General features: G+C 42.4%; 1 protein-coding gene and 1 long non-coding RNA gene across 3 annotated transcripts in view; one reads left to right on the plus strand and one right to left on the minus strand.

Moving 5' to 3' along the window:
- On the minus strand, window positions 1–27,715 carry LOC311080942. Of its 2 annotated transcripts, XR_014605765.1 has the most exons (6): window positions 27,559–27,715; window positions 1,514–1,547; window positions 1,344–1,430; window positions 1,039–1,200; window positions 819–879; window positions 1–726 (listed from the first exon to the last, which is right to left on the minus strand). It is a non-coding gene; the product is annotated as an uncharacterized lncRNA (long non-coding RNA). The 2 variants fall into 2 exon arrangements; XR_014605766.1 differs by lacking the exon at window positions 27,559–27,715 and having other exon boundaries at window positions 1,514–3,372.
- Window positions 26,257–27,866, plus strand: part of LOC311080928 (cytidine monophosphate-N-acetylneuraminic acid hydroxylase-like) — a 40,150-nt gene continuing 38,540 nt past the window's right edge. The window contains exon 1 of the mRNA XM_084111173.1: window positions 26,257–26,374. The gene's annotated coding sequence lies outside the window, so the exon portion shown is untranslated. The remainder of the gene's footprint in view (window positions 26,375–27,866) is intronic.

The following is a 27,866-nucleotide window of genomic DNA, read 5'->3' on the forward strand; positions in this document are numbered from 1 at the left end:
TCCATTTGCCATTTTTATTCCACATTTCAAAGTACAGTAACTGTAATTTAAACAAGATGTGTCAGATCACTGAAACATAACAGAAAAATAAATCAATCAATATACTAACATGCAGGTTTCTAATTAAATTTTGGTAAAAAAAATAAAAAAAAATAAAAAACAGCCTTAGAAGCAAATTACAACTCTTACAATAATTGTTCATATAAAGAGGAGGACTGCTCTAGGGTGAAACAAATTACCAGTAAACATTATGACAAGTAAAGAGAATACTTGATACCAAATAATGTGCAGGATACCAAATAAATCAAAGTATGACATCACATTTACAAGCCATTTCTAACAATAGGATAAGTGGTAGTAATTTATAGTAAAGCTCTGGAGTAGAATAGACCATTATAACTGCAATGCTGACCTGTGGCACAAGGACTTACAAGCATTATTTGAAAAAAGAAAAAAAAGAAAGTAATTTCCACAGTTAGTGAGTATAGTGTGACACTTCTGACTTCTTTAGGGGTCTTGATGTTACTGACTGCAAGATAAAGAAAGGATTCCAGTTGTCAGTGATTCTGGGGTTTCAGTAGTCAGCCTAAGTGGTCGGCTGTGGGTCCCTCTCAGCTGTGCGGTGCCTTTTTCTGCCTTCACGGTCAGATGCTCCTTTCAGGTAACGTGAAACGTTAACTTAGACCGCATCAGTGGCATCCTGGGTTGTTGGGTTCTTCCGGATGGCTAATTTAGAAAATACAGATCTGTCATTTCATTTGAATTGCATGAGGCCATACACATCTACTTAAATATAATTAAAAAAATATCCAACTTACTTTGAACAATGGTCTAAACTTGGAACATGTCTCTAAAACATGCTTTATCCCCTACACCAAGCTGAAAATCCAAAAAAGTGTTACAAATTACATTTCTCTGAAGCTTCTCATAAATAAATAAAAAATGTGAAAGTCTAAGGATTCAGACTGTAATATATGCAGTAGGCCTATACAATCTTAAATTTTACTTTTTAGATGGCGTTATAATCGGCAAACTTACAAATTGTTCCTGAAGCTTTTTATCCTGCTTCAAACTGTTAAGACACGGCAAATCTTCCTGGGTGTGTAGGGGGAGTAACAGATCCCCTGACAGGAATAACTCCAACAGACACAACATCGCCAAACTCTGCAAGACGTCACAGCATAAGGGTCTGATCTGCACCTACAGGGTTTCCCAGAATAAAATAGTCAGTCCTGGTCCCTCAACTACTTAACTATGACATTTATATCTAGGTCTACCTACATGTACAGGTAGCCCCAGTGGGAATTAAACCAACAACCACAGGTGCTGTTTGCAAGTTGTACCTGATTGCCCAGTGCAAGCAAACGTCTTCAACATTGTTTGTTGAACTTGCTTCACCTACTCTTGAAGTAAGCCGCTGTCATCCGAAGCTACAAAATGAAAGGCATATGGTAATTTTGGACTTACATCACACACAAAAAAGTACAATTTAAGAAACAGTGCAAGTTCTCACCTGCTCGTGCATTGCTTTCCCTCAGGGCTTGGTTCTACATTTAAAAAATAAAATAAAACAAACAACTAAAGGCACTATTTTCAATAGCCTACTGTTAAAACACTGGGCTGCGTTCTCCGAAACTACCTTAACGCTACGTCGTTCTTAAGTTGTAGGCCTACCTTAAGAAGTACCTTATCGTTAATACGTGTTTTCCGAAACCTTCTTAGTTAAGTATACCTTCTGTAAGTCATACATTCGTAAGGTTGGTCTGGAGCGCTCTTAGCTATAGCCTACCTTATCGCTGCTGACGGTTCATACCGCTAGTGGCCACCACTACGCAAAAATCTTTTTTACATCGCAGTTTAATTACACATAGAAAATTTTATATGAACATTTAATATAAAATCTGATTTAGTATTAAAATTACATTTTTACTTTACTTTAAAATTTTACACATAAAATACTTAAGTTGTTATAGCCTACACCCAGTGTATGGAAGTGTTTTCATTAATAAAGTTTCCATACACTAATGGTTGTTAGCTTTTTTAATTACTATCCTAAGGCACATCAGCTGGCGAACCATTTGACAGAAAAGGCTTATGAGTCTATATAAAGAAAGATGAGTTTACACAAACTTTATAGCTATGGCAGCGAGACAGCGAGTACTTGTTTTAAATCAAAGACGGCGCCGTCCGCGGAGCCAGTTAGTGTATGTCAACTACATGGCTGGTGGATAATCAGCGTACGTTGTGGAGAACATTAACACACTTATGGCCGTGAGGGTTTGGGATTGCACACTTGCTAAATTATAAACACATACTCATATTTATTTCTGCATGTACATATTTCAATGAGCCCCGATAAATGCAGTTTGTACTATTTCTAAAACGCTTCTTTATAAAGAACATTGTTTTCTCAATACTTTACCTATACCGCTGTGAAGGAAAGAGCGCACAATCGATCATCGAGGCATCGATATCAACCTATTCAGCACCTCCACCATGGACAGCACCTGCTAAGGTCGAACTTAAGAAGGTTTACCTTAAGCAACATCCTAAGGTATAGTTCGGAGAACACACGTAGGAAATGTATACCTGTAGTTAAGTTGTACCTTTTGAGTCTTCGTAGCGCGCTAAGAGACAACATTATCGGAGAACGCAGCCCAGGTCAAAACAGGGATTTTCATGTTTCTCATAGACATTACCATGGTCGCAAATTAATAAAAAAATATATAAAGCAAACCCAAGATTTTGGCCAAGTTGCAGATATCTTTCACTGTTCACTGATTTCAAGCATTGGTGAAAAATCTAACTTCATCCATTTATTCTGCTTTGTTTTGTTCATACCATGAATGAAATATTTATTTTAAAAACTAATCAGAATCAGAAAGATATTTATTGCCAAGTAAGTTTTACAAAAGGAATTCTTTTGGGTCTATTGGTGCATCTCAAATTGTGCATAAATCAAAGAAATGTAAAGAATTAGTGAATAAAATAATTCTATATATTTTACATATCTGCTATCGCTTCAGAGTTTCAAAGTAATTTAAATGTAATTTCCTAAACCTTATCATGGAATCAGAGTCAAATCTGTTATAACCCCTAATGGCTTTGAAGCAACAACAACAACAAAAATTGATATAATTCACAGAATAATTATAATCGCTTTAAATGTGAAAAGTAGTTAAAATGCTGTCAGTTTCACTCATGGCTGGTCGATTTCAAAGCGGCTTGCCGCCAGCCAGCCGCGGTTCATTTAGACGGCGGCAACCGTCAGAGAGAATGAAGTCGGCGGCCCGATTTCAAAGAATTTTGGTTAGTGCTCCTGTTATCTCATCATCGCTATTATCTCAGTTGAGCGTTGATCTAGTCTGCGATTTCAGAACAATTTGCTGGCTGCAATGGAAGAGGGCAGAACAGATTTAATTGTGGTCAGATCAGTTGGTTTGATTACAAAATCTCCACCAGTACGCACGAAAGGGAAAACAGCATTCTCAATAGGAAATAACTTCTGAATAATTTTGAGACTGCAGAACTATTTCAATTTCTTTTGTTTAATTTGTTCATTGCAAACAGCTGAAATTAAATTTTGCCAATAAACTGGGAGTTGCATAGCCTAATTTTTATTACAACTTTACTCACAACGCAACTAGATAATTTTTTGTTCAATTATCTACAGTGTTCTGCAATGACCTACCAAGTACTGAGAACCAAGTACCAGATTGCTGCTCAGTTGATTCTGTTCCATACAGGAAAACAGAGGATATATAATATTGTTACAAATACAGGATGTCCTCATTTGACTCTGTTATAGCTCTGACTCATCGTTCATAGTTCAAGTGCCTAAACTCACTTAAAACAATTGCTGGAAATAAGCCGGGTCTCACACAGAAACGAAACTAAAAATCACAAGCAGGGGGAACAGAGAGCAAAAAAAAAAAAAAAAAAACAGAAACTTGCTGCAATCAGTGGTCAAGTCCAGGCATAGGTCAAATATCAAACGCGCAATCCAAAAAACACAAAACAAGAGCAGACAAGAACAGAACACTGAAGTGGCATGATAAATACAAGGACTCCGTGACACATACTAAAACAGACAGGGTTATATACACAGGGAAATGACAATGCTAATGGGGAATTGGCTGAGTGCAATGATTAATGACAAGGGACAGCTGAGTGCAATGATGAGACAAGGATCGTGGGGAATGTAGTTCAAAATGTGACAGACACCGTGAGGAAGGAGGACATCTAGTGGTGACCCAGGGAACACAAACCAGACAGTGACATAACCCCCCCTCTACGGAGCGGCTACCAGACGCTCCAAGACGTGACAGACAAAACAAGAGTCCAGGCGGGAGGTGGACTGGTGGAGGATCAGGGGGAGGATCAGGGGGAGGGATGGGGGGCCAGGTCCATGGAGGGAAACGGGGACAGGGAGTGACAGTTCATCTGGCAGCCAGGGCGGAGACGACAGTCCATCTGGCGGCCAGGGCGGAGACGACAGTCCATCGGGCGGCCAGGGCGGAGACGACAGTCCATCGGGCGGCCAGGGCGGAGCAGGTCGTGCAGGCGGCCAGGGCTGAAACGACAGTCCATCGGGCGGCCAGGGCGGAGACCCTCCCTCGGGCGGCCAGGGCGAGACGACCCCTTGGGCGGACATGGCACAGGAACAGACACCACCGGCTCAGGCTCAGGAACAGACACCACCGGCTCAGGCTCAGGAACAGACACCACCGGCTCAGGCTTAGGAACAGACACCACCGGCTCAGGCTAAGGAACAGACACCACCGGCTCAGGCTCAGGAACAGACACCATTGGCTCAGGATCAGGAACAGACACCATTGGCTCAGGCTCAGGAACAGACACCATTGTCTCAGGAACAGACACCACCGGCTCAGGCTCAGGAACAGACACCACTGGCTCAACGGCGGCCATCTTGTCAGGGGACACAGGCTCGGCAGACGTGACGTGAACAGTCTCGGCGGCGGCCATCTTGTCCGAAGACCCAGGCTCGGCAGGCGTGACGTGAACAGGCTCGGCGGCGGCCATCTTGTCCGAAGACACAGGCTCGGCAGACGTGACGTGAACGCTATCGGCGGCGGCCATCTTGTCCGAAGACACAGGCTCTGCAGACTTGAACAGTCTCGGCGGCGGTCATCTTGTCCGCAGACACTGGATCCGGCTCTGCAGCGGCCATCTTGTCCGAAGACACAGGCTCGGCGGCGGCCATCTTGTCCGAAGACACAGGCTCGGCAGACGTGACGTGAACAGTCCTGGGAATTTCTAGGATCTTGAATAGCGTCGAAAAATAATCCAACATACTTTTAGCCGCTATGGCAACAGCGGGCTGCTCGGGCACGGCCTCCGGTCAAGTCCAGGCATAGGTCAAATATCAAACGCGCAATCCAAAAAACACAAAACAAGAGCAGACAAGAACAGAACATTGAAGTGGCATGATAAATACAAGGACTCCGTGACACATACTAAAACAGACAGGGTTATATACACAGGGAAATGACAATGCTAATGGGGAATTGGCTGTGACACATTTATATTCATTTTAAACAAAACAAAGCACTTTTATGATTTATTTTCTCACAAAATCTGTTGCTCCCATCAATGTTCAATTAAAAAAAAAAACATTTCTGCAGTCATACACTATTGTGAAAAGCACATTTTCTTAAGGTGTGCCTTTAGCCCCATTGTACCCTATACTGGCATGTGAAACAACAAATTTACTGACACAGAAAGCTAGAAAGAATTGTTATCAGTGGAAAATTGCAGAGACAGTAAGTTGAGCTGTATGAGGCCATTTTATCTCTCAATGCACACTTCATTAAAGGTTTCAGAGAGAAATACTGTTATTTTACATTTGAATTAATATATTTTACTATCATTTCATGGTTTTTGTTTGACAGCCATTTTACAATTTTTATTTATTTTTTTACAGTGCACAACACTTAATTTATGGATTTTTCCTAGATTATTACTATCCAACACCTTCAATAAAGTGACCGCATTAAAAGTTCTACAGAGAAACACTGTTACTTTACAAATTTTTCCGAGTTTATTACCATCAAACACCTTCAATAAAGTGTTAAAACATGCTCAAGATTGTAAATTAACCATTTACTTTGGAAGACAACGTGAAAAGTCTGTAAAAATATTGTATAAAACTGAAATTTTAATAATTCATTTTTTGAAGAAATACAGTACAAATTTTAAATTAAATACACTTTAAAGGAACACGCTGACTTTTTGGGACTTTAACTTATTCGCCATATCCCCCAGAGTTAGATGAGTCAAGTCAAGTCAAGTCATCTTCATTTATATAGCGCTTTTAACAATGTAGATTCTTTCAAAGCAGCTTTACAGAGATAAACGTATAATTTATGGTAACAGAGATTGTTTTGGCTTTATAGCGGTTCTTTAGTAAAGTTATTTTCCAGCTAAGGTTAGTTATGATTAAATCGCTTCCGTCGCAACAATCATTTGTTATTAAATTAGGGGCCGCTAAGACGACACAATTCTCTCTACATAGACTTTAAACGCGAACCTGTGAGAAACGCTGATGGCGTTCACATGCGCATTTAGAATTGGTTCTATAGTTATGTGCGTTTGAATATATGTACGCAGGTTTGTAATTCCCTACAAACCAAGCCTAAACAAAGTACTGGTGTTTCCTTATAATTTTTGATACAGAATTTTATTTTATTTGATCATTTCGGGGTAGATACGCGAATTGAGTTTCCCGACAACGCTTTATCTGTAGAGTGGTAAAGGGATCTTCCATAGGGAGAGACTAGTTGGCACTTCAGCACTGCGTTGTCATCGGGTCCAGGCGAAGGTCCTTCATCAGATCTGGATACGGCCTGGATCCGGCAGGCTGTGGGAAAACCTCGGGATAAACAAAGACACTAAAATTAGCGTAGATGCCATTCTTCTTATGATGTAACGAGTACATCAGGATTTATGGGAAGTGTTCCCGGTTCCAGCTGACCTAATCTATGCAGCCTAACATTGAATTATAGAAGTCTATAATGTATTATGTGAACGCTAGGTCAAAGAGATGTGTTTTTAGTCTAGCTTTGAACTGACAGAGTGTGTCTGCTTCCCGGACAATGGTAGGAAAGCTGTTCCAAAGTTTTGGTGCTAAATAGGAGAAGGATCTACCGCCAGCAGTCGATTTTGATATTCTAGGTATTATCAACTGGCCGGAATTTTGAGATCGCAATAGACGTGAAGGACTATAATGCGTTAAGAGCTCGCTCAAGTACTGCGGAGCTAAACCATTTAGTGCTTTGTACATGATCAGCAATATTTTAAAATTGATGCGATGTTTAATAGGGAGCCAGTGCAGTTTTGACAGAACCGGGCTAATATTGTCATACTTCCTGGTTCTGGTAAGAACTCGAGCTGCTGCGTTTTGAACTAGCTGTAATTTGTTTATTAAGCGTGCAGGGCAACCACCCAGTAGAGCATTACAATAATCTAGCCTTGAGGTCATGAACGCATGAACTAATTGTTCTGCATTTGTCAATGAGAGCATATGACGTAATTTAGATATATTTTTAAGATGGAAAAATGCAGTTTTACAGATACTGGACACGTGACTTTCAAATGAAAGATTGGTATCAAAGAGCACACCCAGGTTCCTAACTGATGACGAAGACTTAACAGAGCAGCCATCAAGTGTTAGACAGTATTCTAGGTTATTACGTGAGGAAGTTTTTTGTCCAATAATTAGAAACTCTGTTTTTTCAGAATTTAGAAGTAGGAAATTACGAGTCATCCAATTTTTTATATCCGCTATGCATTCCGTTAATTTTGTGAATTGGTAAGTTTCGTTAGGTTTTGAAGAAATATAGAGCTGAGTATCGTCGGCATAACAGTGAAAGCTAATGCCATGTTTCCTAATGATATCTCCTAATGGTAGCATGTACAGAGTGAACAGCAGTGGTCCTAGTACTGAGCCTTGTGGTACGCCATACTGAACTTGTGATTGATGAGACATCTCTTCATTTACTGCTACAAACTGATAACGGTCCGATAAGTATGATTTAAACCATGCTAGTGCAATTCCACTAATGCCAACATAATTTTCGAGTCTATTTAAAAGAATGTTGTGGTCGATAGTATCAAATGCAGCACTAAGATCGAGTAACACTAATAGAGAGACACAACCACGATCGGATGATAAGAGCAAATCATTTGTGACTCTAACGAGAGCAGTCTCAGTACTATGGTACGGTCTAAATCCTGACTGAAAATCCTCGCAGATATCATTTCTTTCAAGAAAGGAACACAGTTGTGAAGATACTGCTTTTTCTAATATCTTTGACAGAAAAGGTAGATTCGAGATCGGCCTGTAATTGACTAATTCTGTAGGATCAAGTTGCGGTTTTTTAACAAGCGGTTTAATCATCAATTAATGATATTAAGAAGAGGATCTATGACCTCTGGAAGTATTTCTTTCAGTAGCTTAGTCGGTATAGGGTCTAACATACATGTTGTAGATTTAGATGATTTAACGAGTTTAGTAAATTATTCCTCTTCTATAGCAACGAACGAATCAAATTTTTCCTCCGGGAGACTACAATGCACTGCCTGATGCGATACTGTAGTAGACGGTTGCATAGTTATAATTTTCTCCCTGATATTATCAATCTTATAAGTGAAGAAGTTCATAAAGTCATTACTGCTGTGTTGCTTGGAAACTTCGGTACTTGAAGCTTTCTTTTTCGTTAGTTTAGCCACCGTTTCAAATAAATACCTAGGATTATGTTTATTTTCTTCTAATAGGTTTGAAAAATAAGCAGATCTAGCAGCTTTTAAGGCCTCTCTGTAAGCAATCGAGCTCTCTTTCCATGAAATGCGAAATACCTCTAGTTTTGTTTTCTTCCAGTTGCGCTCCATTTTTCTGGCTGCTCTCTTAAGGGCCTGAGTGTGCTCGTTGTACCACGGCGTTGGACTATTTTCTTTAATCTTCTTTAAGCGCAACGGAGCAACTGTGTCTAAAGTGCTGGAAAAGAGAGAGTTAAAAGTTTCTGTTGCAATATCGAGTTCTTCTAAGCTATCTGGGATGCTGAGATGGTGAAACTGATTAGGAAGATTATTAATAAAGCAATCTTTAGTGGCAGAAGTAATAGGTCTAACATATTTGAAACACGGAGTCGGCTTTGCAGCCTTGGCTAAATGAAGTTTACACGAGACTAGATAATGATCTGAGAGAGAGTTCATACATAACCTTCTCATTCCCGTGCGTGCCGTAACGTACCCGGTTACCCTAACGTAAACTCGGTTCTCTCTAGAAGAGGGAACGAGTATTGCGTAAGTTGCTTACACTACGGGTAAAGTCATCTTTTCTCGAGATCTGAAGCCAAAAATTATCCTTAATTTTGTATTTATTGTCATTATAAATATATGACATATATATATATATATATATATATATATATATATATATATAGTACTATATAAATTACAAAGGTTTAATTTCAAATGACCCGACCGACCGCGACCCGAATATCATTACAAATATTTTTGGATGACTCGTAACCACGGGTAACCGCGGGTGACCGCAGGCACCTGCTCATTTTGGATCAACCCGCGCATCACTGTTGGGGACGTATCCATGTCTCGGTTTGAGGATAACTTTAGAGTCATTTGGTCCAAACTCAAGACATGCGGGGCTAACAGATAGCGCGTGTAGATCCCCCACACGTTTTACTGATGACAGAGCTATCAGAAAAATGGTTTTGAGCGAGAGGTACTTTAGGTCCACGGATTCTAACGGTTCAAAGGGATACACTTTCAGGACCTCTAGGACCACAGAAAGATCCCAAAATGGAACCGAAGGTGGCCGCGGGGGGTTCATCCTCCTGTCTCCTCTAAGGAAGCGGATGATGAGCTCGTTCCTTCCTATTGCACGGCTGCACGTCGACTCCGTGAACGCTGCAATAGCCGCAACATACACTGAGCGTGGAAGGGGACCTGCCCTTGTCCAACAGCTCTTGAAGGAAGGAAAGCACCCACGAAACCCCACACGTGCGTGGGTACAGGCTCTTATTAGCGCACCATTTGGAGAACACTGACCATTTAGATGCGTAAAGTCTTCTCGTAGAAGGAGCTCTAGACTGTGTGATCGTGTTCACGACCCCTTCTGGCAAGGCAACGGGTATCCGTTGATTATCCATGCATGCAGAGACCAGCACTCTGGATGGGGATGTCAAATCTATCCACCGACTTGAGAGAGAAGATCTTTCCTCACCAGGATCGGCCATGGGGCTAAGTGCGACAGCCTCACCAGCTCTGGGAACCAGGTTTGGTTCTCCCATCGCGGGGCTATGAGGAGCACTGAGTGGCGTGTTTCCCTGATCCTCTTGATTACCTGTGGTAACAGCGAGATCGGAGCGTTGTCTTTTGACGCAAAAAGGTCGACTTCCGCTTTGCCGAAAAGGCGCCATAGTGACTGGACTGTCTGAGGGTGCAGGGACCATTCTCCCGGGGGAATGTTGTCCCTGGACAGTCTGTCTGGGCCGACATTCTCTTGGCCCGGTACATGCGTGGCTCTCAGCGAGCGCAACCCCACACGAGAAGGCGTTCTGCCAGTTTGCCGAGGTTCCTGGATCTGACACCGCCTGGTGGTTCACGTAGGACACCACGGACATGTTGTCCGAACGGACTAGAACATGGTGGCCCCGTATGTGTGAGAGGAAACGCTTCAGCGCGTTCTCGACCGCTATCATCTCCAGACAGTTTATATGAAGGCATTTCTCCTGGTCTGACCACAGGCCAAAGACCGGTGAGGCACTTGAGCGTTCAACCAGCGTACGCAGTAGACCCACCCAGCTGAAGCACTGCTGCAGCTGATGCCATACAACCCAGCATCCTCTGAAATGCGACACGCGCGCACTGTGTCGACAGCCGGGCCGTCATTGCCACAGAGTTCAGTTCTATACCCAGAAACGAGACTGACTGACTGGGCAGTAATGAGCTCTTGATCCAGTTGACCGTGGGACCCAGGCTTTCCAGGTGGCTGAGAAGCACTGTTCTGTGAGAAATAAGTTCTTTCTCTGACTGTGCTAGAATCAGCCAATCGTCCAAATAGTTCAAAATCCGCATGCCCTGATTTCTCAGGGGAGCGAGAGCCGTGTCCATGCACTTCTTGAATGTACGGGGTGCCAAAGACAGGCCGAACGGCAGGACAGTGTATTGATATACCTGACCGTCGAAGGCGAATCTCAAGAATGGCCTGTGATGGGGTATTATCTGAATCTGAAAGTAAGTGTCTTTCAGATCGAGGGAAATAAACCAGTCCCCCGGGCGAATTTGCGCGAGGATCTGTCTGGTTGTGAGCATTTTGAACGGTCTTCTCATAAGAGCTTTGTTCAAATATCTCAGATCTAGGATCGTTCTGAGAGCTCCGTCCTTCTTGGGCACAAGGAAGTAACGGCTGTAAAAGCCTGACTCGCTCAGAGAAAGAGGTACCGGTTCTATGGCCCCTTTGCACAGAAGTTTCGCTATTTCTGCACAAAGTAGGTGTGCTACTTCCCCATTCACCCTCGGTTCCTGCTCGAAAGCGATTAAATTATCTACAGTGTTCTGCAATGACCTTGTGAAGCCCTACAGTGCACAGGGAGAACCAAGTACAGAAACCAGATTGCTGCTCAGTTGATTCTGTTCCATACAGGAAAACAGAGGATATTTAATATTGTTACAAATACAGGATATCCTCATTTGACTCTGTTATAGTTCATTGTTCATAGTTTAAGTGCCTATACTCACTTAAAACAATTGCTGGAAATAAGCCGGATCTCACACAGAAACGAAACTAAAAATCACAAGCAGGGGGAACAGAGAGCAAAAAAACCTAGAAAAATGCATTTCTGGAGGAACTGCGAAGTGTGCTTGCTTGGGTGCGGTTCACTAACATTAGCTGGTAAGTGGATAAGGGTAGTGGACAATAATGTTGAAGTTTGCGTAATCTGAGAATTTCAACAATAGTACTTTTTTCAAGATTGTGCAAAAAGGTGAAAAGTTATGTGCATTAAGAGACATGTCTGCAAGGTAGACTAGTGCCAATGGCATTGTTTATGTGGCTTGGTTGTTGGTTTTGAAATATTTGGTTATGAATATACAGCAGAGAGTGGGAGTGTTTTTGGTGATGAAATAGTATTGAAAAGAAGTTGACAGTCTTCATTTACTGTATCCAATAAGCCAATACAAAACTCACCCAGCTGTTCTGTGGTTGAGTGTTCCCTTTGATTAGGAACAAATTTACTATCTCAACTTTGTAAGCTCTTCAGTCTTGCCCTTGAACTTGGATTTTGCATTGTCACAGAAAATGCACTGATTGGGAAACAAGAAGGAACACCTTCTTGGAGCTCCTTCAGATTGAATTGACAGAGATTTGATATGGCGCAGAGAGTCCTTTTTCAATGATGATGATTCACCAGATGTAGAAGCCTTTGACACTTGTAAACAATCTATTTTCCTTGTAAAGCTTTTATAGCAGTATTGGTGATGGCCAATTGTATCCAAAGGCAAGTCCTCTAATGTTAATGGAATCTGTTCACAAATATCCATCATGAGGTATGGTGAACTGGCTGCTTCACAGAGTCTCATATCTCGGATACTGTGCAGATATGATAGCTTCTTGCTTTCCGAAAGCCTGTGACTATAGTAAAAACTGTTGAAAAATTACTTATGACTTAGTTATGACTACAAAGGTATATCTTAATTATAGTTTCAAATACTTACTGAAATTGTTCCAAAAGAGAGAGCAGTGGAAGATGGCGATCTGCAGCTACCAACCAACGGCCACCAACTGCCAACTGCAAAGCCCCAACATTCCCAAACTGGCAGTTAGGCAACTTTTTGGACCTTTTTGGAATTTTTTCTGTATTTCTTTTTTTTAAGTTAATTTGCTTTGTTTTGTTTACTTCAAAAGTAAAGCTATTTTCAATTTCTTCAGGTTCGGGATAGGTGCAGTAAAAGGTTAAAATAAACCCCATTTCAGGCTGCTATTAGTATAATAAAAACATTGTCAAATTAGCTTTTTTTTTTTTTTTTTTTGCTGTTTTTGACCATAGATGGTCAAGATGTTGTAAAATATAACAAATAACAATTTCCCTGGGTCAGAATTGTATGGAAAAATGTGTCCATTTGTCTCTGTGAGTTGTTTACATCAGAAGTTATGGCACTTTATATCACATTAGATTTTTCGGGTTTGGTGCAAAGGGTTAAAAATAAAGCATTTTGGACATTATTTCAGCTTGGTACCCAATTTAATCTTAAAATAGACACTTGAATGATAAAGAAATAACAGGTTGTGAAAAAAAAAAAATCACCCTATGCGCTTGAGAAAACGAAAATATAGTTGATCCTCTACACATCTTTAGCCATTTTATGCTATTTTTGACCAGAAATAGGGTCAATATGTTGTCAAATGTCAAAAATAACCGTTCCATTAAATTCCTGGGGTCAGAATTGTATGGGAAAATGTGTTCATTTGTCTCTGTATGTTGTTTACTTCAAATGTTATGCCACTTTCTATATAATTTGTTGATTTTTCGGGTTCCGGTCGGGTGCAGCAAAGGGTTAAAAATGAAGCCTTTGGGACATTATTTCAGCTTGGTACCTGGCAGATTCTGAAAATAGACACTTAAAAAAAAAAAAAAAATCAGGTGGCATAAAAAAAGCCGGGGGGTGCGCGTGGACCCCTATTTCCATCTAGACTACTACCCCATGTAAGGCCGTGCGGACCTTCGATTTGATCTCCCAAGTTAGCATTGAAACCACACATCTCTGTGGAACGATGGACTCGGGAGAAACCGGGAGTTCTGATTGGTCAAAAATACGGGACAATGCATCAGGTTGGATGTTTTTGGAACCTGGACGGTAGGAAATGGAAAAATCGAATCGAACGAAAAAAAGTGCCCACCGAGCCTGCCTAGAGTTAAGTCGTTTAACGGATCTGATGTATTCAAGATTCTTGTGGTCGGTCCAAACAATGAAAGGTACCCCCGAGCCCTCCAACCAATGACGCCACTCCTCCAAGGCTAACTTGACTGCCAACAATTCTCTATTACCAATGTCATAATTGCGTTCGGCGGGTGACAAACGATGAGAAAAATAAGCGCACAGATGTACCTTGCCGTCCGCGGAGGAGCGTTGGGAGAGAACCGCACCTACCCCCACCTCTGACGCGTCGACCTCCACCACAAACTGACGGGAGGAATCAGGGGCGACAAGAATGGGGGCTGAAACAAAGCAGTCCTTGAGTTTGGTAAATGCAGTCTCCACTGCACTAGACCACCTGAAGGTTGGCATGGTAGAGGTCAAGGCAGTCAGAGGCGCGGCTAGTTGGCTGTGGTTGCGAATAAAACGCGGTAAAAATTGGCAAAACCCAGAAATCTCTGCAGGGCCTTGCGGGAATCTGGAGTTCGCCAATCCACCACTGCCTGAATCTTGTCGGGATCCATGCGCACCCCCTCAGACGACACGATATATCCTAAAAAGGTGACAGACTGTGCATGAAAAACGCATTTCTCCGCCTTGACAAAAAGCCCATTCTCTAACAGCCTCTGAAGCACTCGTCTGACGTGCTGAACGTGTTCCTGGAGAGACGAAGAAAAAATCAATATGTCATCCAGGTAAACATATATGAATTGATCGACCATGTCTCTCAGCACGTCATTGACGAGTGCCTGGAAAACCGCGGGGGAGTTGGACAGGCCGAAGGGCATGACCAAGTATTCAAAATGCCCCCTGGGGGTGTTAAAGGTGGTTTTCCACTCATCCCCCACCCTGATGCGGACCAAATGATAGGCGTTACGAAGGTCCAACTTTGTGAACAAGGAAGCTCCCTGCAGTCTCTCGAAAGCCGAAGACATCAGCGGTAAAGGATAAGTGTTTTTTACCGTGATGTTGTTCAGTCCTCGATAGTCAATACAAGGACGCAGGGAACCGTCTTTCTTACCCACAAAGAAGAATCCCGCCCCTGCAGTAGGGGAGGAAGGGCGGATGAGTTTGGCTGCTAGAGAATCAGAAATATATTTCTCCATGGCCTCCCTCTCTGGAGCGGAAAGTGAGTATAATCAGCCCTTAGGCGGAGACGTAAGACGGAGTCTCCGGGGTTTCTTCCTGCTTCCCCTGAGCCACTTCTCTGGAATGATAAGACTTTAACATATTAACGTGACACAGGCGTTTCTTTCTTTTACGGTCAGGTGTGTGAATGATGTAATCAGTTTCCGACACTTTGTTTTCCACCACATAGGGTCCGGAAAAACGAGCAGTAAGGGCAGCGCCGAGCACAGGCAGTAAAACCAACACTTGTTCACCTGGTTTAAATTGCCGTTCAACCGTTTTTCTGTCGAACCGCTGCTTCATGCCTTCTTGTGACAGAGCCAGAGCCTTCTTTGCCAAGGAGGTGGCACAGTGCAACCGCTCCCTGTTCCGGGATACAAAATCCAATACATTAACCTTCGGCAAGGATCCAGACACCAACTGCTCCTTCAATACCTTAAGTTGTCCTCGCACGCTATGACCAAACACAAGTTCAGTCGGACTGAACCCCAAAGACTCTTGCTTAGCATTGCGAACTGCAAAAAGCACGTACGGCACACCTTCATCCCAGTCTCTTTCTGTATCATAACAGAATTTCTTTAACGTGGACTTAAGCGTCTGGTGCCAACGCTCAAGCGCACCTTGTGATTCAGGGTGATAAGCACTAGACACGGAATGTGAAATTCCCAGCTCTTGCAACGTCTGACGGAAAATCTTGGACAGGAAATTAGTACCTTGGTCGGTCTGTACAACTTTTGGCAATCCAAAAGTAGTAAAGAATTTAATTAGAGACTTCGTGATAGTGGGAGCGGTGATGTTCCTTAATGGCACAGCCTCCGGAAAACGGGTGGACACGCACATCACAGTTAACAAAAACTGGTTCCCTGACTTAGTCCTAGGCAAGGGACCAATACAATCCACAATAACATGCTCGAAGGGTTCTCCAACAGCGGGAATTGGATGCAGCGGGGCAGGAGGCACGACCTGGTTAGGTTTACCAACGATTTGGCATGTACTGCAGGTTTTACAATAGCGCGTTACATCTGCCTTAATGCCTGACCAGAAGAAATGCTCGAGCACACGATGGTAAGTTTTGGTGACACCTAGATGGCCCGACCACAAATGTTCATGCGCTAACCCTAGCATGTACTGACGCCATCCCGCCGGAACTACAACCTGATAAACAGTGTCACAACCATCAGTCAGATCATCTGCCGTCCCACCCCGAGGAACCCACTTACGCATCAACACCCCATCCTCAATAAAAAAACGCTGCAGACTTGAACACCCACTAACATCACACTCAGCTGTAGCAAAACATTTAGCCAGGGTGAGATCACTCTTTTGAGCCTCGACAAGGACTTCACAGGTTAATGGCAATGTTTTCTTAGAGACAGTGACAGAGGGGGTAACACTTACAGGACCCTTCTTGAGACCGTTCTCTGCCTTTCCACTAGAAGGCAGCTGGTCCTCCCTTAACACAGAGGAAAATAGTGAATCCGCGAGATCCACCCCTTGGACCTGCTTACGAACTTGCGCCCTAGTCAACACACTGGCCGAAAACACTTCAGGGTGCTTCTGAACCAACTCGTCAGGTTCAGTTTCAGAGATAGGAGTATCCACCACCTCTAGGTCCGGATAAACTTTTCCGCCAGCAATGTCATTTCCCATGATAAAATCTACACCATCAACAGGAAAACAAGACCGAACAGCTACGGGAAAGAAACCAGATGCTAGCTTGGACTGCACATGAATGGAATGTAAAGGATCAGGCACAAAGCTCATCCCGATACCCCGAACTACAGTGCTCACGTCACAGGCAGATTGAGAAGTCAATGGTAGTACGTTAGCCAGGATGAATGAGCGTGAGCCACCGGTGTCTCTCAGCACTGTGACTGGACGCTGATCCTCAGGTTTACCTGTGAGGGATACCAGTCCCTTGGAAATAAATGGCCTGAAGCATTCATCAGGTTCTTTCAAAACCAGCTGACTACCACAGGGAGATACAGTCTTAATCAACCCAACTCCTTTTAGTGGTTTAGCTACTGGAGGCTGGGGCTTTCGTTTATACAGAGCAAATCTGCAATAAGATGATCAGGTTTATGACAAAAAAAACAACGTTTGTCCCCCTGTGCCCCTGAGCTAACACGAATGCTCTGAGTGTTACTAGGCTTCTTTACAGTATCATCATAAGAGAACGAGTAATGTCTGACAGACGTGTTCTTGTGTGTCAAAGCGAACTCATCAGCAAGCGTGGCAGCCTGCTGCAGTGTGGTTACTTTCTGTTCATTAAGATAAACGACAATCTTTTCAGACACACAGTTCTTAAACGCTTCCAACAGCATCAACTCGCGAACTGAGGAGAAATCATCGGCTTTACACGCAGCACACCACCTATCAAACAAAATCCCTTGTTCTCTAGCAAAATTAATGTAAGTCTGGCCTACCCCTTTTCTGAGAGCCCTGAAACGTTGCCTGTACGCCTCTGGCACTAGCTCATACACTCGCAAGATTGCGTTCTTAACTTTTTCATAGGAGAGGCTGTCTTGCACAGACAACGATGAGCACGCCTCCTGAGCCTTCCCTGACAGTTTACACTGTAACAGGATGACCCACACATCTTTTGGCCAATTCAGGGCAACAGGAATGCGTTAAAACGCAGTAAAATAGCTCTCAATGTCAGTTTCACGGAAAACAGGGACCAGAGAAATATGTTTACTTACATCAAAATTACCAGTAGCGTTAGATCCTGATGACACTGTACCGGCAACAGCGGCTGGAAACTGTGCTGACCGCAACTCCAACTCACGCATTCTTATGGCGGTTTCCGCCTCCAACTTCTTTAGCTCCAACACCCTGGTTGACTCAGCTTCTATCTTTTTAAGCTCTAACTCCCTCCTGAACTGGTACTCGCGTTCGCGCTCCTCCCTCTCCAAATGGAGCCGAGCCAAACGAACCTTCAGCCGCGCGTCCCCTTCAGAATTAGAAGAGGACAATGGATTATACCTCGGCAGAGTGAACTGCCTACCCTCGCCCCGCTTCACACCGGGTGTATCTGTCACATCATGTGGGGTGGCCACTTCCTCTACCACCGGACCAGATTGTTTCGCTGCTGCCCCGGCGGGCAAATCTAATGAACTAAAAACACCACTCTGCACTAACCCATCAGTCACAACTGCCCGCAACTCTGCTTTAACCAGGGAACTAGACGCAGAAAAACCATAATGTTTAGCAATAGCAAACAGGTCCGTTTTCTTGCATCCACCCAGCTGCTCTAGCGTAGGGTTTGCTACAAACTCTTCTAAACTAAACGCAGCCATCCTCACCACAATAGCTACCTGGCTAACACAAACCGAAACACTAACCAACAGTGCAACAAACAACAAGTGTACGCAGACTCGCAAAAAAATCGCGTAGGTTACACAATAAAGCAGTCACACACCAGCTTCCTCAAAGAATAACCACTTCCCCCAGGACCTGCCTACCCAAAACTTAGCCTAAACTGTCTTCTGGGGCTCGCCGGGCTCGAGGCGACTTTAAAGGCAAACTTCGGCGGCCGGGGCCCCGAAAGCCTACCCCCGACAGGGATCTCGTCCCCACCCAGGATTTGCCCCAAAAATAATAAAGGAAAAATAACAACCAAGTGCCCGATGGAAAGACTGCAGAACAGCTAGACACTTCTAACTAGCTGGGGAAAAGGTCTTCTCTGGAAAGACTGGATAGTGAAAACCCACACAAAACAATTTCAACACCAATAGAAACGATAACTGCTTACAGCTTTGTTCCATACAACCCAAAGTGTTTGGGAAAACAATTATCCCGGATGAGCCCCCAAATTGTTACGAACCACCAGTGGAAAATCCAGGGGAGGAGGAGGTTGGTGACAATAATAAAACCATTTCGGGTTGAAGGAACAAAGGACACCGATTTATCAGTAAGTATGGCGTTTATTTACAACATTCATTAACCAAAAGGTACAACAGATACAAAAAGGTAAGTCTCAAAAAAAAAACAACTACAACACAACTACAAAAGGAAAACACATTAGTATTTACCACCCTCTCTCCACTGAGAGAGTAAACCCCAGCACGAGGGTCAGACTTGATACACGCTACTGCAGGAACTCCACGAACGCCACTGCAATATCACCCAGCTCTGGTAAGCTATAGACGTCTGCTCTCCATACGCCTCAACATCAGTCTGCCTGTTCTCTTCCCTTTTTACCAGCTCCCAATCTCCTGCTGATTGCCAACAGGTGTGCACACTAATTGATTGCCAACTGGAGACAGGTGTGCACACAGGACCTGCAGAGGACAGACAAGCAGCAGTACACCTGGCATACATACATCCCATACATCCCACTGCAGTCTGACCGGGAGGAGCGTAGATTCTCGGGAGGATTCATCCAAGGAAATGCCACCCGTCAGTAACCTCCTCACTACTGACGGGCCTTGACTTTTACCAGACACTTCACCGCAAAATGTCCCGCGGCTCCACAATACAAACAGAGTCCCTGTGCTCTTCTCCGTTCTTTCTCCTCCCGGGAGAGGCGAGCTCTGCCCACCTGCATGGGTTCAGGATCGAATGAGGGGCCGACCGTATCGCATGGAGGGATGACGGGACGAATCTCCATGTCCGGAACCAGGCCTCTCTGCATATGAAGGTCTCGACGCTGTAGCCGTGCGTCCACTCGAATGGTCAGGTCAATCAAACCATCCAACGTTGTGGGTAAGTCCAGAGTATAAATCTCGTTCAGGATACGGACGGCCAACCCATGCAGAAACATGTCCCACTGCGCCTCACTGTTCCACTTACACTCCGCGGCCAGTGTCCGAAACTCGATGGAATAGTCTGCCACCGACCTGTTGTGCTGCCGTAGATCCGCCAACACTCTGGCCGCCTCTCTGCCAGACACAAGCACGAACACCTTTTGCTGAGTTCATTACTGAAGGTCTGGAACGACTCAAGACACTGATGTCCCTGCTCCCATACTGCTGTTCCCCACAGCGCAGCTCGTCCTGACAGCAGCGTAATTACAAACGCCACCTTGGACTCCTCAGTGGGGAATGATGAATGCTGCAGAGCAAAGAACAGTGAACATTTCGTCAGAAATGCACGACAGAGTTGGGGCTCACCCGAATAAGCAGCAGGAGGTGGCAGACGAGGTTCCGTGCTGTTGGTAGGTCGGTCAGTGGGTGGAACAGCGATGGGTTAGGCGCAGTGGGCGTGCGGGCAGGCTCGACTCTCAGATGTTGCAGCTGGTTGGTAAGGTCCGAAACCTGCCCTACCAAGGCCTGAACTGCTCGACCGGTTGCCGTAATCTGCTCATCTTGACGATCAAAACGAGCGTTGTTGTTATTCAAAATGTCTCTCAGTTCAGTAACATTCGCTGGATCCATAACGGTTCAGTTCATTATGTCAGGTACGAAAACACTGGATCCAATTGCTAATGAGAATAAGGTTTATTTAGAAATCTCAAGAGAACAAGACAAGGCAGGATGGTAAACACAAAGTCTCTGGTCGGCAGTTAGGTCCTTGGCAGCGCAGAGACTGCAGTGGGCTGAAATCCTCGAAGACAGGAATGATGAAGGAAACAACGGCGAGAAGCAAAACTCGGGCAACAGTCCCAAGCACTGGCACTGACGGCAGAATAGTCCGAAATGAACAGGAACTGGAGGTAAACTGCACAGAGCGAGACACAGAGAACCAGTAACAAATGATCTGACAATGAACATGACAAACACAGGACAATAATAGGACCCATAAACGAGACGCACCTGCCGCTGATCTGATTGCTCGTCAGCACAGCTGACGCTGATAGACAATCAGACCAGAGCAGTACACACAGAATGAACAGACAAACCTGCGAACCGTGACAATTTTATCTCTCAATGCACACTTCAATAAAGTATGAGGCCATTTTATCTCTCAATGCACACTTCATTAAAGGTTTCAGAGAAAAACACTGTTATTTTACATTTGAATTAATATATTTTACTATCATTTTATGGTTTTTGTTTGATAGCCATTTTACAATTTTTTTATATTTTTTTACAGTGCACAACACTTATTTTATGGATTTTTCCTGGATTATTACTATCCAACACCTTCAATAAAGTGACCGCATTAAAAGTTCTACAGAGAAACACTGTTATTTTACAAATTTTTCCGAGTTTATTACCATCAAACACCTTCAATAAAGTGTTAAAGCATGCTCAAGATTGTAAATGAACCATTTACTTTGGAAGACAACGTAAAAAGTCTGTAAAAATACTGTATAAAACTGAAATTTTAATAATTCACTTTTTGAAGAAATACAGTACAAATTTTTAATTAAATACACTTTAAAGAAACACGCCGACTTTTTGGGACTTTAGATTATTCACCGTATCCCCCAGAGTTAGATAAGTCCACACATACCCTTCTCATCTCCATGCGTGCCGTAACTCTGTCTGATGCACCCACCGCTAGCCTAGCTTAGCACAAAGACTGGAGGTAAACGGCTCCAGCTAGCATACTGCTCCCAATAAGTGACAAAATAACGCCAACATTTTCCTATCTACATGTTGTGATTTGTATAGTCACAGCGTGTACAAATAACAAGGTCACATGAGAGACAGCCATATTCTAACCGTATACATACTGGGAACTATATTCTCAGAAGGCGAAGCACTGCTACTTGGGCGGAGTGATTTGCTCGCAGCACCCGAGAAGCCTCGTGGTGAGGAGCGAGTTTTGTTGACGGAAGAAACAACGGTGCTTTTCAGGTGTTGCGCTAATCACTCCAGTATATTATAATACACTCCAGTATAATACACTCCATTATAATCAGCAAGTATATCTTTTTTTTTATATATATTATATTTTACTCTGTTTATTAATGTTTTTACTCCACATTTGTGCAGTTTTTTGAGGATTTATGATATATTTTAAATTTATATAAATAAATGAAATATATATTTTTTATATATATATAGGCCTGTATATAACATGGTTTAGTGTAAAATTGTTGCCCATATTTTGGAAAATGTAGTTTAAAAGTAAAAAAAATATCATTTTAGCCACTAGATGGCTATAGAGCTCCACTATGGGCCCTATCTTGCACCCAGCGCAATTGACTTTGTACACCGACGCATGTATCATTCCTATTTTGCACCCGCGCAAAGCGCGCTTTTCCCTCCACAGAAGCATGTCGCTAAACTAGGAAATACACTTGCGCTCCCCAGGGCGGTTCAGCGCAAAAAAGGAGGCGCGTTCCGGCGCAAACGTTCCTTCATGCTATTTTGCAGGTTTAGAAAACAATTGCGCCACTAACCAGGAAAAAAATAGTTTAAAGTCAGTGGCGCGTTGCGCATGTTATTCATATGCTATTTTAAGGGCGCATGCTTGGCCATAATCAATGTAGCGTGTGCACAACGCGCAAACACTTTGATTCTCTCATCTACACAGAAGCAGCAGTTTTCATTTTTGCAAATCATACATTATTACGATAGATAGATAGATAGATAGATAGATAGATAGATAGATAGATAGATAGATAGATAGATAGACAATTTATTATAAAAGCATACATCTAGTTTACATATTTACCCAAATTATCATACGCCTTTTTAACCAAAGTTAATTTGGGTGGGTTTCTCCATCCCCAACGTCCCTGACGAGAGCGTTGCTCTCCTTGGCTGTGAACCACTCCTGGCGCGCGCCTGGCAAATCCGCCGTTATAATAGGAATCCGCTTTAGAACAAACGCGCCTGCTCTTAAAGGGAATGTGAGATGACTCTCTGATTGGTTTATTTCACGTTACGCCCAAACCACACCTATGAATAATGAAGCTACTTCAGACCAACCCCTTTTAGATTTGTGCCGGGCGCAAGAGTCATTTATCCCGCCGGGAAAATAGCAACAGCGCCAAGACCCGCCCACAAAGTTACTTGCGCTTTGCGCTTGACACTTGCGTTTCAGATCGTTAAAATAGGGCCCTGTATGTTATTTGCTATTTGACTATAACTGAAAGATATCTTTTCACAAGTTTTTCCAGTTGGATTCATATCTAAATATTATGAAATCACAATTCTAACAATAAAAATGACTTTTTTTGTCAAAGTATAGCATTTTTTGTAGTGAATTTTTTTTTTCAATAATGTTACTTTATGATTAGAATCAAACCTGAAAAAGATAAAAGTTGAGTTTTTAGAGTTTATCAGTTATTTCAATCTTTTTTTCATATAATTGTACAAATGTAATCTACACTTCATTTACTAACTGTAACAGAACAGATATGAACAGTTATATTATACAGTGAGGAAAATAAGTATTTGAACACCCTGCTATTTTGCAAGTTCTCCCACTTGGAAATCATGGAGGGGTCTGAAATTGTCATCGTAGGTGCATGTCCACTGTGAGAGACATAATCTAAAAAGAAAATCCAGAAATCACAATGTATGTTTTTTTAACTATTTATTTGTATGATACAGCTGCAAATAAGTATTTGAACACTTGTCTATCAACTAGAATTCTGACCCTCAAAGACCTGTTAGTCTGCCTTTAAAATGTCCACCTCCACTCCATTTATTATCCTAAATTAGATGCACCTGTTTGAGGTCGTTAGCTGCATAAAGACACCTGTCCACCCCATACAATCAGTAAGAATCCAACTACTAACATGGCCAAGACCAAAGAGCTGTCCAAAGACAAAATTGTACACCTCCACAAGGCTGGAAAGGGCTACGGGGAAATTGCCAAGCAGCTTGGTGAAAAAAGGTCCACTGTTGGAGCAATCATTAGAAAATGGAATAAGCTAAACATGACTGTCAATCTCCCTCGGACTGGGGCTCCATGCAAGATCTCACCTCGTGGGGTCTCAATGATCCTAAGAAAGGTGAGAAATCAGCCCAGAACTACACGGGAGGAGCTGGTCAATGACCTGAAAAGAGCTGGGACCACCGTTTCCAAGGTTACTGTTGGTAAGACACTAAGACGTCATGGTTTGAAATCATGCATGGCACGGAAGGTTCCCCTGCTTAAACCAGCACATGTCAAGGCCCGTCTTAAGTTTGCCAATGACCATTTGGATGATCCAGAGGAGTCATGGGAGAAAGTCATGTGGTCAGATGAGACCAAAATAGAACTTTTTGGTCATAATTCCACTAAACGTGTTTGGAGGAAGAAGAATGATGAGTACCATCCCAAGAACACCATCCCTACTGTGAAGCATGGGGGTGGTAGCATCATGCTTTGGGGGTGTTTTTCTGCACATGGGACAGGGCGACTGCACTGTATTAAGGAGAGGATGACCGGGGCCATGTATTGCGAGATTTTGGGGAACAACCTCCTTCCCTCAGTTAGAGCATTGAAGATGGGTCGAGGCTGGGTCTTCCAACATGACAATGACCCAAAGCACACAGCCAGGATAACCAAGGAGTGGCTCTGTAAGAAGCATATCAAGGTTCTGGCGTGGCCTAGCCAGTCTCCAGACCTAAACCCAATAGAGAATCTTTGGAGGGAGCTCAAACTCCGTGTTTCTCAGCGACAGCCCAGAAACCTGACTGATCTAGAGAAGATCTGTGTGGAGGAGTGGGCCAAAATCCCTCCTGCAGTGTGTGCAAACCTGGTGAAAAACTACAGGAAACGTTTGACCTCTGTAATTGCAAACAAAGGCTACTGTACCAAATATTAACATTGATTTTCTCAGGTGTTCAAATACTTATTTGCAGCTGTATCATACAAATAAATAGTTAAAAAATCATACATTGTGATTTCTGGATTTTTTTTTAGATTATGTCTCTCACAGTGGACATGCACCTACGATGACAATTTCAGACCCCTCCATGATTTCTAAGTGGGAGAACTTGCAAAATAGCAGGGTGTTCAAATACTTATTTTCCTCACTGTATACGGAGTACAAATACATGACATGAACATCAAAATGCAATGAACTGAACAGCATAACAAATGAGCAAATAAAGCAGTAACTTTTGTCTCTCTCTCTCTCTCTCTCTCTCTGTTTATGTGTGTGTATGTGCGTGTGTGTGATTGCTCACATTGTCGATGTGTCAGTGTCACCAAATTAATTTTTGTGGTGGTTACGCATTTTTGGACTATTTTATGTGACAAATTATAAGAGAGCAGATTTTATAGTCTCACAAATGTATTCCTCTGTGTGTGTGTGTGTGTGTGTGTGTGTGCATGCGTGTGCGTGTGCGTGTGAGCATGATAATTTTGCATTGTGAATGTTTTTAGCACTGTTAGAAGAGTGCCACTTCATTTCTGTCTATGTGTGTTCTGCGTTGTTTCTGATTTTGATGATGAATTTTGTCCATATTCTATGCAGGGTCTCCAGGGACCCCGAAGACCACGAGTGTGACTATTTTTTTCATAAAAACAGATATCAATACAATTAAAAAAAAAAAAAAATGTAGATCTAGAAAGGTTTGAGAGCCGTACAAAGTTTAATGCCATTTGGACAAAGAGAATTTTTAAAAAAAATTCAGCAAATGTCATTTGTGGGTTAAAAAGACCCCGAAGAACACCAAAGGGTTAAAAGAAGGCAAAGTGGGGACAGAGCGGATGGCAAGCGGCAAGTTATTCCATAACCCAGGACCAGCTATTGAAAAGGCGCGATCACCTTTTCGCTTGAGTTGGGACCGCGGTGCCTGGAGCAATAATTTATCTGCCGATCTCAGACTGTTTACTGGCTGGTGTGGAATAATAAGATCTGACAGACAGGAGATAGGATATTTGCTGAAACAAACCACCCTACTTCTACATGGCAGCTATTATGTAATTAATGGTAACTGATAAACTAGAAGGAATGGGTAGGCCTATCAGTGGAAAATTACAGACAGGGGCAGTAGAGCTGTATGAGGCCATTATATCTCTCTCTCACTCAGCATCTTCTACTTTCAGCATGTGACATAAATGTTTAATACTTGAATTTGTTTTAAAGTGTGTATTTAATGTTGCTTGATTTTTAAAAAAAATTGACAAGAAACTGTACAGTATTAATGTAGCCTACAGTATGTTGCTTAACTTGCTTTACTCAATGAGCAATTTCTGTGCTCATGTCAGTGCAGTGACAATAAATGCCATACTTGTCTTTTCAGTCTTTTTGATGTTCAGGTTTGATGGGGGTTTTTTTGTTGTTGCATATACTCAAATTAAAAAAAGCCTCGCATGTGATATGATGGTTGCGCCCTGTTCCTGAAACGCCCTGATAAAGACCTCAAATGTTCATGGGCTGCTGCACAAAGTCTCTCTAACCTGATAGAAGCCACTGACTCACATTTACAGCAGAATTCAAGACACAACAAAGGTAATGTTCCACCATACATAACTGTGTATATATAAAAAAATATTTCATTTGTTATAATTTGAAGAGTATTTGAAAACTTTAGGCAAGAAATAACCAGCAAAACCATTGTTTTATTCATGCACTGGGCAATTTTGAGATTTTGCATCCAACCTTTCCTCTTTCAGACTAGTGGAAAGAAATCACCTAAAATACACTTTTAAGTGTTTATTTTATCACACTTTATGTATTTGCATCTGTAGATTTCAATTTCAATACCTTTAAAAGTCAGAAATCTCCACTTTAGCAGCTTTACATTCACCAAACTTACAGTTGTATTCCGTATTCGGAAGGGTTTTAAAAAGGGATTTGTATATATATTATTTGCCATACATATTTAAGTTTATTCCTTAAAATATGGTGAAAATATATATTTTTTTCTGGCTGTTGACAGTATTTTCTTATTTATGGAATGATAAAAACAGATATTTAAAATTGCCTCTGTAAAAATATTTAACTTATTTTATTTTTTTTACCTAGCTTTATCCAAGATGTCTGTTTTGGAATTGTATGCAAATTATTTCGGTCAAATGTGGTTGTATTCTAATTTTAATACATTATAATTACTACATTATAATAATTATTTTCTAATGTGGCAGAGCACCGAGGCTTAAAGACGGAGGTGGGTTGAGTTGTATCCAAAAACTGTACTAGAGTACAAGTAGGCTACTTGAAATATTTACTCAAGTAAAAGTTATCATCTCAATTAGACAATATTAATAATTAGACAATGTCAAAATAAAGAGAACCTGCGAGTTTTGCGTTTAGACATGTGCACGGATGCACTGACACCCGAAGGAGAAAGTGAGAACGGTTCACATCATAGACAGTATAAGAAGGTTCACATTCACAAGTACACAACACATTCACAAGTGCTCGCCTCGCCCTCGTGACCGCTGCTATCTCAACTCAAACCACGATCAACTGCACTTGATCGCATATGCTCTCCAAAATGTAATCAAATGTATATTTCTGCAGGCGCATTTAAACTGCTGGTTGTCTTATTTAATGTATAAATTAAGCTATATGTCCAAAAACTGGTAATATCATACTTTGTAGTAGTGATATCGTGTACTTTGCGTAGGCTAATGATCTGTTTGCAAAATGTATTGCCTGTATGAAATGAAATCGCATGTAGCTGTACCTACCTGTGGAATTGTTCACATGAATGATGCTGACATGCATACGCAGATGTTGAACTGATGAAGAGATGAGCTGCAAATACGCTGCAGATTTGCTTTCACTTGACTGTATGTCTTCCACTTCGTCCAATGCTCGTGATGTTCTTTAATTCCCGCTCAAGACGATTCAGTGCGTGCAGGGAACTGAACAAATCATTCAAACTGATTCGCGAACCAATGTACAGTTTTGCAAAATTGTTAGATCAAGTCTTTGAACGGAATCGACTCTAAAGAGTGATTCATTTGTGAATGGGGAATCGCTCCAAAAGAGACAG

This window comes from Abramis brama, assembly GCF_963993115.1.
Source record: "Abramis brama genome assembly, chromosome: 4".
In the NCBI taxonomy this organism is placed as follows: Eukaryota; Metazoa; Chordata; class Actinopteri; order Cypriniformes; family Leuciscidae; genus Abramis; species Abramis brama.